Raw genomic sequence first — 18,280 nt, 5'->3', positions numbered from 1 at the left:
ATTTAAAATATATAGAAATATTATTATTATTATTATTATTATTATTATTATTATTATTATTATTATTAGACTAGACCTTATATATCTTCTTTACTATCGTAGATAAATAATGATGAAGGATGGAAGAGAATATATTAATCAAAGTTAATAAGAAAAAAATGATCTTCCTTTAACTTTCAACTATTCAATGAATTTTATCTTTTTACTTGTTATAATTTTAAATTTGAATGAGCGATATATCCGAAGAATATTACAGACAGAAAAGTGCTTTAGCTTGATGATTTTTCTCGTTAAGGAGAATTAAAAATTATACAAGTTAAATTTAAAGGGAAAAAAATAACAATAAAGTTTTGCTTCACATCCCATACACAAAATGGAACTGCATGATTAATGATCATCAACAAAACTGATTAAAAATCTTCAGATATTGCATCTGATTACGTTTACAAGTTTAATTTGTAAATATAAAAATTTTAGATTCCTTTCATACTATTATAATGATAAACTTTTTTTTATATATTCGCGCAATCAATTATTATGTATATTAAATCAATGCGTCAATAGTTTTAAAATTAAAATAATAAAAAAATAAAAGCAATATTTGCATTTTGATATTATTATTCTCAGTGAGAAAGAAGTTTAGAGGAATTTTATAAATTGTTTCAATATTTTAAAAATGTTTTATTATAATGGAAAAAACAAATCTTCAGTTTATTTATGAGATGCGAATTTTTTCTGAATTGATTAGATAATATAAAATGTCAAATTTGATTGTTTTCTTTGGGTAAGACACCGTCTGTTAAGTTATTTATTATTATTATTATTATTTGTATATTATATTATTATATATTTTATAAATCGAATATTATATTATTTTTATTAAAAATAATCTTATTAGATTTTATTTAGACTAGTGTTTAAATTCTTACAAATCAATAATTCTTTAAACGAATGTTGTGTGCTGTTATGTATTTATTTTCTTCTTTTATATTGGAAGTTAAGTAAAGTCGCATTAGTTATATGGCGAGCAGTTTAATTTTGTCATTTCCCATCAGAAAATGAAAATGGTATAATGTTGCTTATCAGCCAGCATATCATACAGCCGTAAGGTTTTCCTCCTCGACCCTGCATAGCGAATGTTAGCGTGATTCCTTATAAATATGAAAGAGTTTTACCTCTTCTAGTACACTAGAGAAACTGCTAGATGTGGAAAAAGCTTGGACTGTTTCCAATTTCCGGGTTGCTGTAGGGAAGACGGAAAACTTTTAGGTTGGTTACTGTCTATGGTTTGAAAAGATAAGGAGAAAAAAATGAAGTATCGATGGTAGATTGTCTCTTGTAGCTATTCTCTTTCTGTCTAAGGCGCACTCATTCTGAGTTTATTGCTTGTCTTCGCTGCCGACAGAGTAATAATTACCGTTCTCTTTTGTGTTCCAGACAATATTCCGATATATACAGTTGCTTGAACTCTTGGCGAAAATCATTCCAATCAAAAATTCAATCTTCCAAACTACTAACTGAAATCCTAGTTCGCATGTAATTAGATATTCGTTCTCTTTTCTTTCTCTCACACCGCATCTCATAGTTGGATATATGAAAATAAGAAAAGTCGTGACCTAACGGATTTTCTCCACAGCAGATCTCTATTCTAACCATATTACGCTGCATAACTACTTAATTGCAATTCCTTAATCAGTTGATGGGTTAATTATGGCTGCAGTTAATTATCCGGAGATATTCTTGATTAATAATAAAGCTATTTTTCAAATTATATATTATTTTAAACTGTAACATTAATTAATAATAAAAAAACTTTTTTTTTCTAATTTCTTCAGTTGTAGATAATATAATTTATATGATAATTTTCATTAAGATTTCTTACGTTTTTGCGAAAATTTTTAAGAAAATGCAATTGATTTATTGATTGGCTTTTCAGAATTTTATTATTATTATTTTTTTAATCGAGTTTAAATAATGGTTTTGATGAGTATTAATTTTGTCAATAATTCAGTCTGAGATTTTGATTAATGAGTGTTAATTTGATAAGAATGAACTTTTGTGCTAGATTAAAGCAATTATTATTGTAATAATTATAATGGCCCTATGTAAATATATTCGAGAAAAATTTTAATTGCGCTTAAAGCGGTATTCTTTAATTTATTTTTTAAATATTTTTGTTATTTATAGGGAACCGTAGAAATTCATTAAGAAATGAAAGAAATGGCTTGATACTGAACACTTCGTTGTTTCTGTGTGTATTAAGTTGATAGATTTCAGTTGTCTTTCTTGTAAGAGTTTTTTTTTTAAGAAGTAAATTTTATTAAATTTTTATGTTAAAGTTGGAAGAAAAATCTATTTAACGTTTAGATTTCATTTGAGTTTGTTCAATAAATTTAATTTTCCAAATAATTAAACATCAAACAATTACAGTGTATCGCATGTTTGGCTAGAACTGCTAAAGATTTTTTTTCCTTCTAATATTTAATTTTATCCTCTTATTTATAACTGAATATGAAAGTAAAGTATCATTTTATATTATTTATAATATCCCCAGTTTTCCTAATTAACTAATTTACTGTTTATAAAGATAATCAATTAATTTAATCAATCATAAAAATGATTAAATTTTGTATCGTGCAGATTTTCGTTAATCATTAATAGTTAGAATTATTTAATCTATGTTTAGTTTAATATTTTATCCAAGGAAGGAGTTCGGCTATACTAAAGGGATGAATGTTTATGACGTACTTGGGAATATGTAGAGAATATGTATCATTAAATTATTTAGACATCTGGCTTATTATATAATTGATAGTTCACTGCATTACATCTTAGTTTTAATAACCATCTTGAGTATTTCTAGTCTAATCTCCTTATATATGCATTAATATATTTATCTTTAAACAAATTATAATTTATATGAATAATTTTCGCGTATTAGCATTGTTGTAATTGGATATAATTTTTTAAAATTATGGAAAATAGTTATTAAAAACTATTTTAATTCTAACTTTATAACTTATAAGTTAATTGAATGATGTTAATCATTAATATTAAAACTTTTAAGGATGTTTACTTCACTCTTTAAATTGTGTTATATAAGATTCTGAACGCAGAAATATATTAGTAGAAATTATTTAAATATTGGCTAACTAAGTACTATTTGAAATTATGATTGTCATAGCTAAAAGATATAGGTCATTACACTTTCGAGAGATCACTAGCTGCAATATTCTACCATATCAACATAACCGTGTGTCCGACCTTATTGCTAGTAAGAGAAGCTACTTATCAAATACGATCATATACCGTAAACTTTATAATTATATTCTATACACCAGGTATCCAATGGTTTGTGTTGCACTTAGCTTCTATCGAAAAGTTATGGCAGAGTACAGTATATATTACTTTGATGTATATCAGCGTAAGTAAAAGTCTTTAACAAATGGTTTAAAATTTGTATTTAATGGTACCGACAAGACATTATAAAAATATTATTTAAAGAAAAACTCTTAAAAACGATATATCTGAATTTTTCCTCTGAATTCTTTTAGCAATGTTTGACAGTAATTCTTGAACTGTTTTCAGATGTAAATGTTATATTTTGAGATATATTTTATCCATGTAAACGATAAAATTTAGAACTTATTCTAATGGATGACGTTACACATATTCCTGGCGCAGATCTATTGTAGTGAGACAATCCCTGCAACAAATAATCCATATGGATTTACCTGCACGTCTGCCGAATTTTAATCCGATGATGCATTTGTGCAACATGTGAATAAGAGTTTTCGTTTTTTTTTCTTTTTTCAATACAATAACATACGTGTTTTACGTGTTCTAATCAGGGAATGACACTTAATATTATACTTTTCAAGCATATAAACAATTTCAAAACGTGTCATTTTACCGATCTATAAAAGCATATCATGTTATACTTTAAGTAATTTGCTATAAACATATCATATTTAAAGTTATTATTAATATAACTAAAAAGAAAATAAATTTAAGCGAGAGTTTTAAGTTTTGAAAACTGGCTCAAGATCTTTACAATGAAATTTTATATTAAAAATTAAAAAAAACTAACAAATATAAGGAGATTGAAAGTTTTTCATCCAAACAATTTATTTATTTTTTAAATATTAAAATAACAAAAGTATTTGAAAATATATTATCTTTTTATTAAAATATTTTTCAACAAGAAAATTTACATGAACTTATCAACTCTACGGATTAACTAGAAAATATTAGCAAGAAAAAATTTCAATAGAAAGTTTTATAATCTCTATGATATAAGCTTTAATAAAGCTTATAAGCCAATAAAAGACATTTGTTTCCTTAATTTTTTTTTATATGATAATAATTATAAAATTGATTATAAGCTGAATATTACAACTTAGCACGAATAGATCGACTTATGCATTTTGCAGCATATATTTAAATGATATATCAACCAACACTATCTCTTACTATTATCCAGTAGTAAACATTAGACAGAATGGATAAGTACTACGTAGTCTATCTTCATTAGTAATTTAATTAACATAACAGAGCTGATGTTATTTAATTATAGAATTTCACCGAGCAACCTTTGTACAATTCCCAGTCGAAAATTTCTGTTTGGTGGAGAGGTTTCATGTGAGAAAGATGTACTCCTCAATAGATATCCGCCAAGCAGTTCCGCCCTTGGCTTATTTATAAGCGTTTGAGAGTGGATAGCAGGGTTAGACGCATCCGCCCTCTGGTAGTGGCGACTCCATACAGCGGCAGACGGTCTCGTCTGCAGCTCTGTGATACACGTGCGGTTCATAGCCACTGGCAAACTCTGTGTTTCTTAACTGGGTGGTGGGGAATCACGTGATTACCATCCCTACCTGCCCATGGTGAAAACCACTATAAGTGACATTCTATCCGACTGGTCCAAATTGCCTGTGCGTAATACAAGTCGTCAGTCCCGCTCCTGGAAGTAGTAGCATCAACTGCAGAACCCGTTTAGGTAAGTTACATTAAGTTCTGCATTAAATTCTCTTTCTTCATCGCGTTAATATGCTAAAATCGTGGATAAAAATAACGATTTTATATCTTTAACCTCCATTGAAAAGTCGATAGATGATAATACACTGAACTATATTGATGGTGATTAAGATTAGACATTATTAGGTTTTGTAAGTTAGCATTTTGGGTTACATCTTAAGTACTGTACGTGATGTAGAGATTTATTTGTTATATTGATACTAAGGACAAAAGTATGAGTGGAATATATCTGAATATATTTTTATATACATATATATATATATTTTTAGACAATTTCTGTTTTGTAGATTTTGACAATTTGAAACCAGTTGTGGGAAACTTTGAAAAATCCTTTAGACTCTTTCTTGTCAGAATTTCGAGTGATCGCCAGATGGTTTAAGTGCATCATTTTCCGATACCTTGTGTACACATGAGTAACTGTACGAATCAATATTATACAAAGTGTATTCATCATTATTTGACAGATTAATATTATAAAAGAATGTTTAACAGAATTAGATCTATGTTAATTAAATTTTTCATATATTTAATTTTTATGATTTTTTTATTATTTTATTTTAATTTACATTTATAGTCAATTGAGGTACACTTAATTATTTTTTTACTGGAAAAGATATCGTAAAACTTCTCTATATATTTTTTAAAAACATATCAGATTTTCTTATGAAATTTATGCAATATAATCATAATCTGAATCATGTTAATTATATAATTACAACTAATTATTAGTGAAATTTTCAAATACCTTCAATTATGTTCATAATTATATTTAATGTGAAAGTTAGCCTACATTTTTGAAACTTAAATCATTGATTAAACTTGAATTTTGCTTTCTAGAATACAATAGTTACCAATAAAAATTATATATACATACATATAATTAAATTTAAATCTCTATAAATCAATTTATTCATACATAAAATGCTATTATCATAAATGCATCACTTTTTAATTTAAAATTTNCTATTATATTTTCATAATTAAGATAAATATCTTTATTAAAATTTTCTTAAGTGATACATATTAATATAAATTAAACAATGTTTTCTTCGTCATCACTAAAAGCACTATTAACCGAGAGCGTTTTCTTTTTTGGCAAGTTATCCTTATCCTCTGAGCATGTTTCTGCATTATCTTCAGATCCATGCTCTACCCTGTGCAAAAAGTATGTAATTTTAGATTGCTTGCTTCTAGTTAAAATATCTTTATAAATTTCCTTATATGGTGCTAAACACTTATGAAGAATAAAGAAAGTATGGAATAAGGGAAAAACATCTGGCAGCATCAGAAGCAGAAGCGTCGAGATCTGGCAACATTGAAACAAGTTCGAGAAGGACCATGTGTATCGACAGAAAGCGAGAAAAGAAAATTTACATACTTATGTACTAATAGTTCACGAAAATAATAATTTTCGTGAACTATTAGTACTTAAGTATGTAAAAATTTATTACATTTCATGTTGTACGAGGATTTTACCCAATTCTCGAACCGTGTCAGAGTGAATCCGTACTATAGAAGTGCCGTGTTATAGGGGATTACCTGTATTAGAATTTAATTTCTATTTTCATAAATTTTCATTTTCATAATAAAATGAAAAATAAAATTTTATATATTATACTAGCACAGGTGGACTGTACTTAATGTTATTAATTGATGCAAACTCGAGCGACATTACACGAAAATGTATTGATAATTTCTATGTAAATTGGATAATTGATGTAAAAAGTTCACATATTTAAGCAATAAAAATAATTAAAATAATAATAATAATAATACGAGATTATTAAATAAGTTTCTAATTAAAATATAAATTATCCCCAGAAAAAACCCTGTTTAGGAATTCTTACCTCCTAACAGGTTAAAAAATCCCTAAATTTAGGATAAAAATTGAAAACTTGTGTGCTGTCGCGTAAAGTATTGTGATACGCAAACCAATATTTTCTTATTTAGGAATAACGTTACGCGAAAATAACGAAAGTGTCGCGTTATGCAGAAGTCCATTGTATTATTTTAAAAATTAATAAATAAATGAATGGAAATTATGTTAAAGTTTAGACTTATGTTTAGTCAAAAAAATATATACATATAAACCCTCAAGATAATGGGACCTGAGGCAAAACACATATTAGGGCCCTATAGCTAATTATTTATATTAAAATAAAGGAAGCAGACGATAAAACATGAAGTATGGTCCCTAATTCATCAGGGTCCAGGGCAATTAGCGACTTTAGTCCCTCTGGGTTTCCTGAAAACCCTTAATAATAAATAATAGAAATGATAAATAATTTATAGTGAAATTTGAAGAAATTATTCTTTAGCAATTCTCGGAGAATAATCAATCGCATGTAATTTATTATTAGAAAAATATAGTAACAAGAAGTAAGAAAGGAAATGAATCAATGTGCATTTAATGTAATTGACCTGAATTTCATCTCTAGAAATTTTTATTAATTATAAAAATAAATACGGTTGCATTTACTATTATAATAACTTTCTAGAAAATTTAACAAGCATTTTTCTAATTAGAATCGTTACAGTTCACATACAGGGCATAAACCAGTCACAAATGTCGGACCTCACTCCGCTCTGAACACCATAAAAATTATATGAATAAAATCAATACAAACTGTTATTTTCGCCATTTATAAATAGAAGTTTTAATTCATATTACAGACAAACTTCCAATAACGATCGTCTCCCAACAACGGCTACTTTTCCAGAAGCGTTTGTTTTTGAATTCCCTACTAAATAAGTTCCGAACAACAGCCACTTTTTAATGTTCTTGTCAGTGACCGTAATTCAGAGGTTTGACCCTGTACGTTTGTATAATTTTTTTTACGTAAAACGGAGGTTGAGGATCCACCTCAACCTCCGTTTTCTTCAACACCTAGAGGCTGCAGCAGGCATAAATAATGACAACTCTTCTCAAAGGCCATCAAAATATATACATAAAATCAATAAAAACAGATATTTTTCATCAAAACAAACTAATTATATCATTTTGATGGGGGTTTACATAAAAGACTAAATTTTAAGACCTCTACGTGTCTGGAGTAAAAAAAAATGCACGTTGTTCGGTAGTGACTGTTATTGAAGGTTTGACTGTATATAGGCTACATATTACAGGTATATAATTAAACAATTTACAATTTTATAAATACAATCAAATCTCTATCAAGGACCCCTCTAAACGGCGGCCATTTTTTTCAGGACGTTGAACAAAAATGCAGACAAAATAACCTCCAAACATTAGCCATTTCAACAACTGCCATATTTTATGTTTCCGTCGGCGGCCGTCGTTTACAGGTTTGACTGCATCATTTTAAATACCCAAAATTTAAATTTTGGAGTAATTTTTGTTCGATTTTTATGTTTAAATCCAAAAATATTCGACTGCTTAACTGAAAAATAAATTATTAAGAAGCATTTTCTAAAAAAATCATCGCTAATTCTAATGAATTATTTTATAAAATATTTAAATTATATTTTATTTTAATTGCAGAGATTTAAAACTGAGAAGAAAATTGAAGATAATCTGTTAATTCGAAGATACGAGATACAAATCGAGATTGGCGCGTGGTATCTTCCATTGTTTTAATTTGAAAAGAATAAAAATCAGAAAATGTATTATGCATTTATTTATTAGTATTATTATAAATTATTTATTTATTTTAAATAAAAATTCAGTAAAATTAAATTATTACAAAGATTATTGTTTAAAATTCACTTCATTCTTTATTTTCTTTTAAGTTTTAAATAAGCCCTCTGGTGAAGAAATCGATTTAAATTTAATTTTTAATAAGGAGGTTTACACAATTATTTTAAACACGATTCGTGATTTAGACATAAAATTATTAATTAAGAATAATATTTTAGAATTTATTTAATTAACTTTATCAAATTTAAAAATTTTCAGATGATTTATTTTTGAAATATAAAACGAAATTTCATTGGTTAATTCAAAATGAGAATAACGGTAATTCGATATTTATTTATTCAAGAAAAAACTATGTTAATTTTTAAAAATTCATCGAATTTAATACATTTGAATATGTCATAAGAAATAAATAAATTTCTAATTTTTCATTTCAACGAGCCGCTAAAGCGAAATCTCCGAGAATTATCGATATCAAAAAGCAGCAGACGATTATCTCGGAAAATTGAAAAGATCGAAAAAAGCGACCAATCGGATGCTAACAAAGCATCACGTGACTCAAGGCGAAGGTCTTCTTCCGGTAAAAGGTTGGCGTATACGAGTTACAACAAGCGGCTGCTTTACAGGTGAATTATACGGATGGATAGAAGAGTCATTTTATAATCTATCGATAAGCAAAAGTTTTTGAAAATAAATCTTAACAGTTTTATAATCGAAATTAGTAAAAGGAAACGGAAACAAGTAACCAATGAGGTGAGTATTCAAATATAAAAATTCGTGTTGTTGTTGACTGTGTGAGTATATTTATCATAAAAGAATTTATTCATTAATAATAAAATTATCAGTAAATATTGATGATCAGTAAATACAGAATGCATTTTATATTTTCTCCTTATCTTTATATACAAAGTCAAATGGAATCTTTCTATTTTGTTTTGTATAAATACTTGAAGATGTCCTACCGACATCATCATAAGAAATTTTGTTTTGATGATGATGATGATGAAGAGGAGGAGGAGGATGATATATAGAATATAGAATACTTTTTAAAATATCAATTTTTCTGCATTTTAAATATATAAAACTGAATTACTTTCCTAAAATAATGCAAGGATATTTTTAAATTACGACATCGACATTAAAATGTTATTTTGATGATGACGATCGGTGACGTATTACCCATTAGGCACGTGAAGCACATGGTTAAGCCATCCGGGATTCGGAGGCCCCAAAATTGAAAAAATTAAACAATTTTACCGCTGCAATTGCCTATCATAATTTATAAATAACTGTCGTTTATGAGGATAGCCAATCTTCTAAGTCTTAATCCAAGATGATATAATGTCGATCCCGCTTCTCATTAAACTTGATTATATATAAGATTATGTAAATATAAAAAACATTTATATGAATAATCTATAATAATTATAAAATAGAAGTATTATTCTAAAATAACTTGATAATAATTTTAATTACCGATGAGAATATTTTGTATATTTTTCGATTATAATTAATGAGAATATTCATTAAGTGAATTTAATGGATTGGCGAAAGATCCTTCTTAAATAGGTGTAAAATTATGACTTTTAATAGGCCGGCATGTATAAAAGAGCTTATAAATTTTAATTAAAGTTAGGTTATAACTTTGTATAATACATATACGTGAATGAATAAATAAATATAGTAAACTCTTATGTCCTCATTTCGTTTCAATACCAAGTCCTCCTTGAGAGTTTGGAAGGAGAAGAGCAATTTTTACAAAGTTTTAATTTGCATGTTATTATTTTTCCACAAGGAGTACTGTCAACTTTTTTTTTTACAAAATATAACTCACCTTTCTGCCTCTTGCCTCTTTATATCATAAAATTTACTCATAAGAAAAAACGCTTTATTCGCCTTAAAATAAAGTATTCGGTTAATTAACAATTAACTTTAAAAGCTGCTTTAAATTGGTAATATTAATTGGAGTATTTTATTTATATTATACATTTTAAAATAAGTATGTAATAAGTTATACAAATGACCTCTCAGTTAATTTTTTAATGTTTCATCTAAAGCACAGTTTGATACTGTGAGATTGTCTAGATAAGATCATTTTCATACTAATTGATTACACACAAATTATACTCGCATTAAATATGGATATTAACCTGTAAGTAAACAAAATTGTTTTTATATGTCTTAATTATAACGAAACTTTAATTATAATTAATTTATAATTAAATTTACGGTAACATTTAAAGGAAAATGGTGTGTATTTAGTACTAGTCGATGACAGATATAATGTTATTTTGTTTTATTTATTATTATTTTTTACTAATGCACTAAATAAATCTTTTCAAAAACTATTAGAATAAGCCATCATACTGACACCTGTACATGATGCATTCCCGCATTATTTTTAAATATTTTTAACAAAAGTATTTGTCGAAGGTCAAGATGTTGACGTTCGGAATATATTTTGGGATTGTAGAATGCCTAAGTGAAACGTTAGTGCTTGACAGTTTAAGCCGATTGGGTTGACGATTCAAAATTCAACCACGCATGCGTTTTAAGAGAGTCATTGTTTACAAACAGAACCAAAAAAGTATCAAGAGACAATGCTTTATGCGAAGTGCGTGTGAAAACGCTTCATCTCTTCACTCCTTTACATCTCAATCGTTTTAAAACATAATGTTCCTCTTTACTTCACCTACATCAAAACTAATGTCCGGTTAATATGTTTAACTCCTCATTCAGTACCTAACGATATACAGATAATTCTTGATTTAAATCCTCAATCCTATCAATTTTAATTAAATTCTTTCTCTACTGAAATCATTATTAAAATATTTAATTTTCAATTCGATAACATTATTTTCTCGATCAAAATGCGAGTTAAAATACAGTAACAATTTACAATATTTAATACAAACTTTATCTATAATTTCAGCAAGAAATATAATTAAGTCGTATTAGCTATTCTAAGCTATTGCTTAAATAATATATTTTATAAAAACAAAATAAATAGTATTTTTTTTACAAATGACAGTTTACTACGATTAGTTATAGTATGTACTCATGATAATTTGGGGATTTTTATCCAAAAACCAGTAAAGTTATTTTTAGAAATGTAAATGGTAATCCANAAAATCTTAATTTTTATTATATTTTTCTACTTTTAAATTATATTTTTACTTAATTATAAAAAAAACGAAATGACACAAGGAACACCGTGCTATTTTTATTGAGAATTTTCCAATAAGATCAACATTATTTTAGGAAGTGATAACGATTTTATGATAAACAATGATGCGTTTATAAGACAAAAATATCTTTTAAATTTAAATGATAATAGAGTGTGTAGGTTAAATTCATTTAGACAATAAAAAATCTTTCACGCCATTTACCAACAAGAGAAACAGTCTCATGTTATAGCCCTATTAATTCCCATAGAGATTATAAAGTGAAATGCCGAATACAAACTATTGGGTCCTAAGCTATTACTTAGTCAAAAACAAAGTGCCTTTCACTTTACTACTTGAAGACAAGACACGTTTAAGTCTGGCAACATTGTCATTTTATTTTACTGCCTATCGTTGATGTTATGTCTTCGACAAGAAGAACTATTCATCTAAATTCAACGGAATTGAAAATTGTTTCCGTTTTATCTTACAAGCCACGATTTATTCTGTTTAATGATAGAAAAGCAACGAATTTTTAGACGTAGAATTTTTAAAAGCCATGGAGATATTCTAACAATTTTATTCTATTTCCTGCGATCTGATAATCACTTCATAATGTTTGTATAAGATATTAATACTGAATTAAATTTACAATTTAATAAATTAGCTTATTTATTCACCAACGTATCTTTTAATTTACTAGCATTAAGCTTAACTGAGTTATTTTATAGTTTATGCAAAAATGTTTTAAATACTATTAATATTTTGTGTATCAGATTTAATGATGCTTTTGTAGTTAATCTGAAATATAAGAAGCAGTTGAAGAAACTGTGAGAAAAAACAGTCGATTATCAATTGCTTATATATAGGCTATATATATTTGAACGAATAATTTAATCTATTCTTTAAAATTAATTTATTGTAGAATATTATATCTATATACTTTTAAAAGAATTAAAATTATTTGCATAAAATTTCAGATAAAAAAGTTGATTAATAATTATCTTTCTAATTTTGCTGCTATGTTATAAGTTCTATAAAGATATATAATATAGAAAATTAGCAATTACAGCGTATTGAACTTCAGCTGATTATATCACTATAAAAAATCAATGTATTATGAAAAAGTTTTAAAAATTCTGCTTATAATACCGAATTTCCTAAAACTAGGTGAAAATTAAGTCAAGTTGATTCAATTCACACATTTTCTTAATAAATTAGCATTTAAATAGGGAAACTCAATGGCACCCATGTTATTTATAGTATTGCATATAATCGAGAAACAACGATCACGAGATTACTATTATCACCTAACATCGGTTAACTTTGCTATTCCATTATCGAAAGCCACCTTAGGGTGTTCCCAGGCGAATTTCTAGACTGGACTCTTGTTAATTAAGATAGGCCACTTGACCATCTTACAGTCCTCCCTTAGGCAATGACTTCGGTGAAATTATTCCAACATCGATTTTTGTCTCTCGCTCTGGCATAGCTTGACACATTCTACCTTGATGGCACCTAATTAGTGGGAATGAAAAGACAGGAAATGAGAAAGGACACCCCGGTCCTAATTTAATTCATTTGAACGTAAAGGATAATTACGTGCATACAGCGGCGTATTCCTCCAGCTCTTCTTTCAGAGACGTTCGACGACCAAGAAGTGAAATTTTACCCTCGGGACAGATTGAGGGAAAGGAAGTATGATCTGTAAACACGTCTATTTGTATAAAGGTACTTTAAATTTTTCCATTAATAAATAGGTCACCGCTTACCTCTCGTTGTAAGGCGGCACCAAATCAAAAATCATTCATTAATACATACCGTAATTAAAACATTTAATTATAATTATTTTAATAATCTACTTCAGGTTTAAGCACCCCATAGTAATCTAACTTGTCGCTCGGAGGATTTCAATCCAAGTGTAATTTGTCATTGATGAAAATCAGATGAGTGGAAATTTAATGATCGAGGGGTGATAGTTACTTCTGTTTCTTCCATAACGATCAAGTTCTCCTAATAGCTCTCTACATATGCGGTCTGTGGTCAATAGCTGAAGTTGCATTTCATTAATCGGTAAAACACAGGTGGCACAAACTATAATCTGATATACTTCCTTAACGGCTGCATCTGTAGCTAGATAAAAACACACCTTGGCTTGCCTTCTGATTAAAACTTATATTTATTATTTAATAAATAAGTAACGCAGAGCATAATTTTTCGTATATCCTGAAAGTTTTCCGGATTTTATAAATATATTTATTGCTTCATTTCGTTTCAATAATTAATGATTACAGTAATTATTAATTAGGGTTTTCGTCAGAGATTATTAGGTTATTCAAATCGCATTTCTATGAAATGTTAAATTCAAGAATGGTGCAATGTTTAGGATAGACCCATTAAAACAAACAATTACTAACTAGCAAAACAGTTAGGAAAGCTTGCTGTTTTGCTGCTAAAGCATAGGAAATAGGTTGACGCTCGGAAGGAAAGTGAAAAGAGGAAATTTGATACTTACCGAGAGCAATGGAATCTCTTCATTTCACCACAAAACATTCTTCTTTGAAGATGACGATGAACAAGACGGCATTTCAGAAAGAGGAGAGGTTAACAAGACGTACTTCTATTTCCTATTTTGATCGACTCGTCGACTATTGATGGCAAAGCTGTTACTTCTTTTCCCTTAACACCATCCGTAGAAAATATCGACTGCGGAGTTTGGCTGGCTAATGGAATACCGTTGTCAATCAGTCAAATTTTCGCAAAGAGCCATTATGTTCGTTTCCAAGTTACTTTATTACTATAAAGTAGATCGTGTTTCCAAGATGGATCTCTCCATTATATCGAAGAATCCTAGAAATTATATTTTATTTTTGTAATTTGAATAGTTTGCATTTCTATTCATCTTACTTTCTATTCTCTTCCAAAATAGAACGACTTGTACTTCTAGTAGAAATTTTCTAAATAAAAAATTGATTTTTATATTTTTATGTCATTCTCAACTTACATTAGAATCATCCGAACTGATAAAATGCTTATTATCAATATCCATTTACTATATTATCCTTTTTTCCGCGAAAGAATAACTTTAGAAAATGTGATTTTAGCTTACTGTCTCTTTTCTGGCATCTTGTTGTATAATCTGCAAATTCCTTTCAAAAGGAGATTCAATAAATCATCTAATCACTTGTTGCTGTGTCGTTCGAAGAGATATAACCTCTTTACACATAGCTTTACCTCGCTCGTTTAAAATAATCGATAAGTTGGTCGACTATCATGCAAGATTGCATGCTTTTCGTGATTTTTCAAGCTGACCAGTCTTTCAAAACCGTTTAATTGAAGATTAACAATGAAAGAGTAAGAAATTTAATACTTTTTTTCATATCTATACATTCCGTAAAACATTTTAATTAAACTGCCATTATAAAAAATATAGTTTTTGGTAATTCATCTACTCTTCAAAATCAAATTTGTAATATACATTTTTTTTTAAATCGTGTAATTAAATGGATATTTATAAAAACTTACACCAGACTATTACTTCGTAATGGAGGGAAAACAAACAAGAAAAAACAAAACAGAAAAAGATGAGGTTGTACAATACAATTTCTTTCCACCTACATAAAAACCTAAAAGGAAATAAAAACTACTTTTAACATTGGTATAAATATATTTTTATATTTGTTTTTAGCTACATATTTGTTTAGTGTCATTCTGTGTCATTATATAACTCAAAAATGAGGAATTTAAATCGTGTTGTATGTTAATGAGACAAACATATTTTTGTGGATGCGATAAATGTTCTAGAATAAAACTAGTTAATTAACATGACTTACCATTCTTCATGTGTTTAATAATCCTTTTGTTAATTATAGCAAACATGCCAATGTTTTTTTTATATAACACACATAAAAAAAACTTAAATTAGTATATTTTTATTGTTGTAAAAAATACAAGTAGTAGTGGGATATCTACACAGAAGATAATGAATAAGACCAAGTAAAAATTAATTGATTTATGTTATTTATAAGACGTAATGTTAATTTTTTTTGGTGGTTTCTATATATTTCGTTATCAGATAATCTAGTTTTCATTAATAAATATTATACGAAGCGAATTATAATTAATATAACCTATAAAGCTGATTGTTTATCATTATTAATACTTACAACGCTTCCTCTTTCAAAAGTAAACTAATCTTTGTCCTTGCTCGATTCAAAGCAATTTTCAAAACAAAGAGTTTTAAAATTTTCTTTTGCCATTTATTGTCATATCTATACTTTATAAGGATATCAAAATATCTCTTTCCGATATTTTAGTACTAATATTTTATACTAGGTTGATATTATCACCTGTTAGTTGCCATAAAAACGTAATATAATGTCATACTTTTACGTTTTATTAGTCTACCTTGTTAGATTAAACGAGGTCGTTATCGTTTTGATAACAATATTAAATATATTCTATGTCACAGAATATGTGAGAAAAATTTTTAAAATAAAATTTAAAAAATAATTCACGACGCTTATTTAAATAAAATTAACTTTATAATTATACGGGAATTATTCATGGATAAATTGATCTTGAATTTTGTAATTTTTAAAAAAAATAATAATAATGATTTTTTGAATATAATTAAAATCAAAATTCTGCAGTAAAAATAATAAATAAAATAGAAAGATAATGTATTATTTTCTCGAGAAAAATGCAATTAAAAGAAAACAAAAATCTTTGAACATAAAATGACAGTCTAATAAATATATTTTATACACGAAAACATAAATCAGGAAAAAAATGACAATTCTATTTCACATTAAATCCTATTTTATGAATGTAATTATTTATTATTTTGAGTTAAAAGTGCGAATTTTTACAGTCTAATCAATTATACTTTAAGCGATCGTTTCAAATTATATATAAATAGCTTATTTTAAAATATATTTTGTTTTATAAAAGTCATTTATATTCTTACAAGAAATAAATAAGAAAAATTATTGTATTAGATTTAATATATTCAAAAAAAAAAATTATTGCAGCAGTGGGCTTTTGTATCTTAGTTTAGTATAAGTAATCTGGCTACTTCATATATTAAAGTCAGATAATGTCATACGAATTATTATTTCCCCCCCCAAATTGATGGATTATATATTTCGAGTTTCCGTGTATTACAATGTTTAAATAAGACAGTTTTATCTTTTATAAAATGATAACTGTAAGAATTATCGCCTCCTATTTTAAATCAGACGTTTGAAGAAGTTTTATATCAGATTTTTCTTTGCAGTCGTTTCCTTAATCGATTAAACTTGGGAGATTCTCTCTTAGCTGATAAAGTATTCATTAAATTGGAAAAAATGTCGAACACTTAGTCTTATATTTTAACTTCAAAATGATAAAAATTGTACTTTATTTTCGATTAAAACATGGGATATTTTACTAAGATATAACTTTCAAATTAAAATCAATAATTTATTTGAGAGATTTTTTTTTTAAATTTCATCGAATAAACGTTTGTAAAACAAAATATTTAAAGCCTAAGATGTAGTTTAATATTCAGAATATACATATATTAATAAATAAATATAAATATAGATTTATTCAATAAAATTTACATAAGAATTTAACTGATACATCATCTAAACGTTTAGGCAATTCTATAAAAGTTAACCTGTTTAACTTTGAGATAATATAAACTGTCAATACTGTTCTTAAATAGTATTAATATAAAATTTTGATAAATATTTTATTTTATTTATTATAAACTTTTATATTAAATTATAAAATAAAAGAAGAAAAAAAGTTAAGATTTACGAAATCATTTCAGCTTTTATATATTTTATGATAAACAAATACTATAAAACTACAGTTGAGCTCCCATGTGGGAGTATTTCGTGGCAAAAATGTTTCTTTTAAATTCAAAACAGTTGTTTAACGTCAGCTATTGCATATCTTTTATGTGAAACAATGCTTCATTGAATAACTATACTACGGGATCGACTTTTACGTAAAGCGCTGATACCAGAATGATATTGATCGACAGTACATAGATTCATGAGCACTCATTAATTATGAAAACAAAAATAAAGTTACTATGTAAGAAATATCAAAAGAATAAAATTTTAGAATATTTGAAGTATTTCTTGGAGAGAATATTTTATTTTCTTTATTAAATAATTTTTTATAACAAAAAAATGACTTCGGACTAAAAAACAAGCAATAAATTTTATAATATTTTATTTATAAGATACAAAAATACTTTTTTATTTCTAGAATTTTTACTTTAGTGGATTTATTTTTTTCTTTCCTTTCTAAATCTATTCATCTTAATTTTGAATTTAATTACATTTTACTAAAATTTATAACTGTTTGAAACTTTAATCAGGTAAAAAGGGAATAATTAGGATTATTTGATTATTCAAGTATAAACAAT

The 18,280-nt window shown here is 26.7% G+C and overlaps 1 protein-coding gene across 2 annotated transcripts in view; it reads left to right on the top strand.

Moving 5' to 3' along the window:
* The window catches only part of LOC111634600 (delta-sarcoglycan-like), a 141,879-nt gene that overhangs the window by 14,048 nt on the left and 109,551 nt on the right, over positions 1 to 18,280 (top strand). The window contains exon 1 of one of the 2 annotated variants that reach the window (XM_023379424.1): positions 4,695 to 4,999. The exons of the other annotated variant lie outside the window; for it this stretch is intronic. The gene's annotated coding sequence lies outside the window, so the exon portion shown is untranslated. Of the gene's footprint in view, positions 1 to 4,694; positions 5,000 to 18,280 lie in introns of those variants that run through there. 2 annotated transcript variants of the gene reach the window in all.

This window comes from Centruroides sculpturatus, unplaced genomic scaffold (genome assembly GCF_000671375.1).
Source record: "Centruroides sculpturatus isolate CEXI.00-Female unplaced genomic scaffold, Cexi_2.0 scaffold847, whole genome shotgun sequence".
In the NCBI taxonomy this organism is placed as follows: domain Eukaryota; kingdom Metazoa; phylum Arthropoda; class Arachnida; order Scorpiones; family Buthidae; genus Centruroides; species Centruroides sculpturatus.
This window is presented reverse-complemented; position numbering and strand designations above follow the sequence as displayed.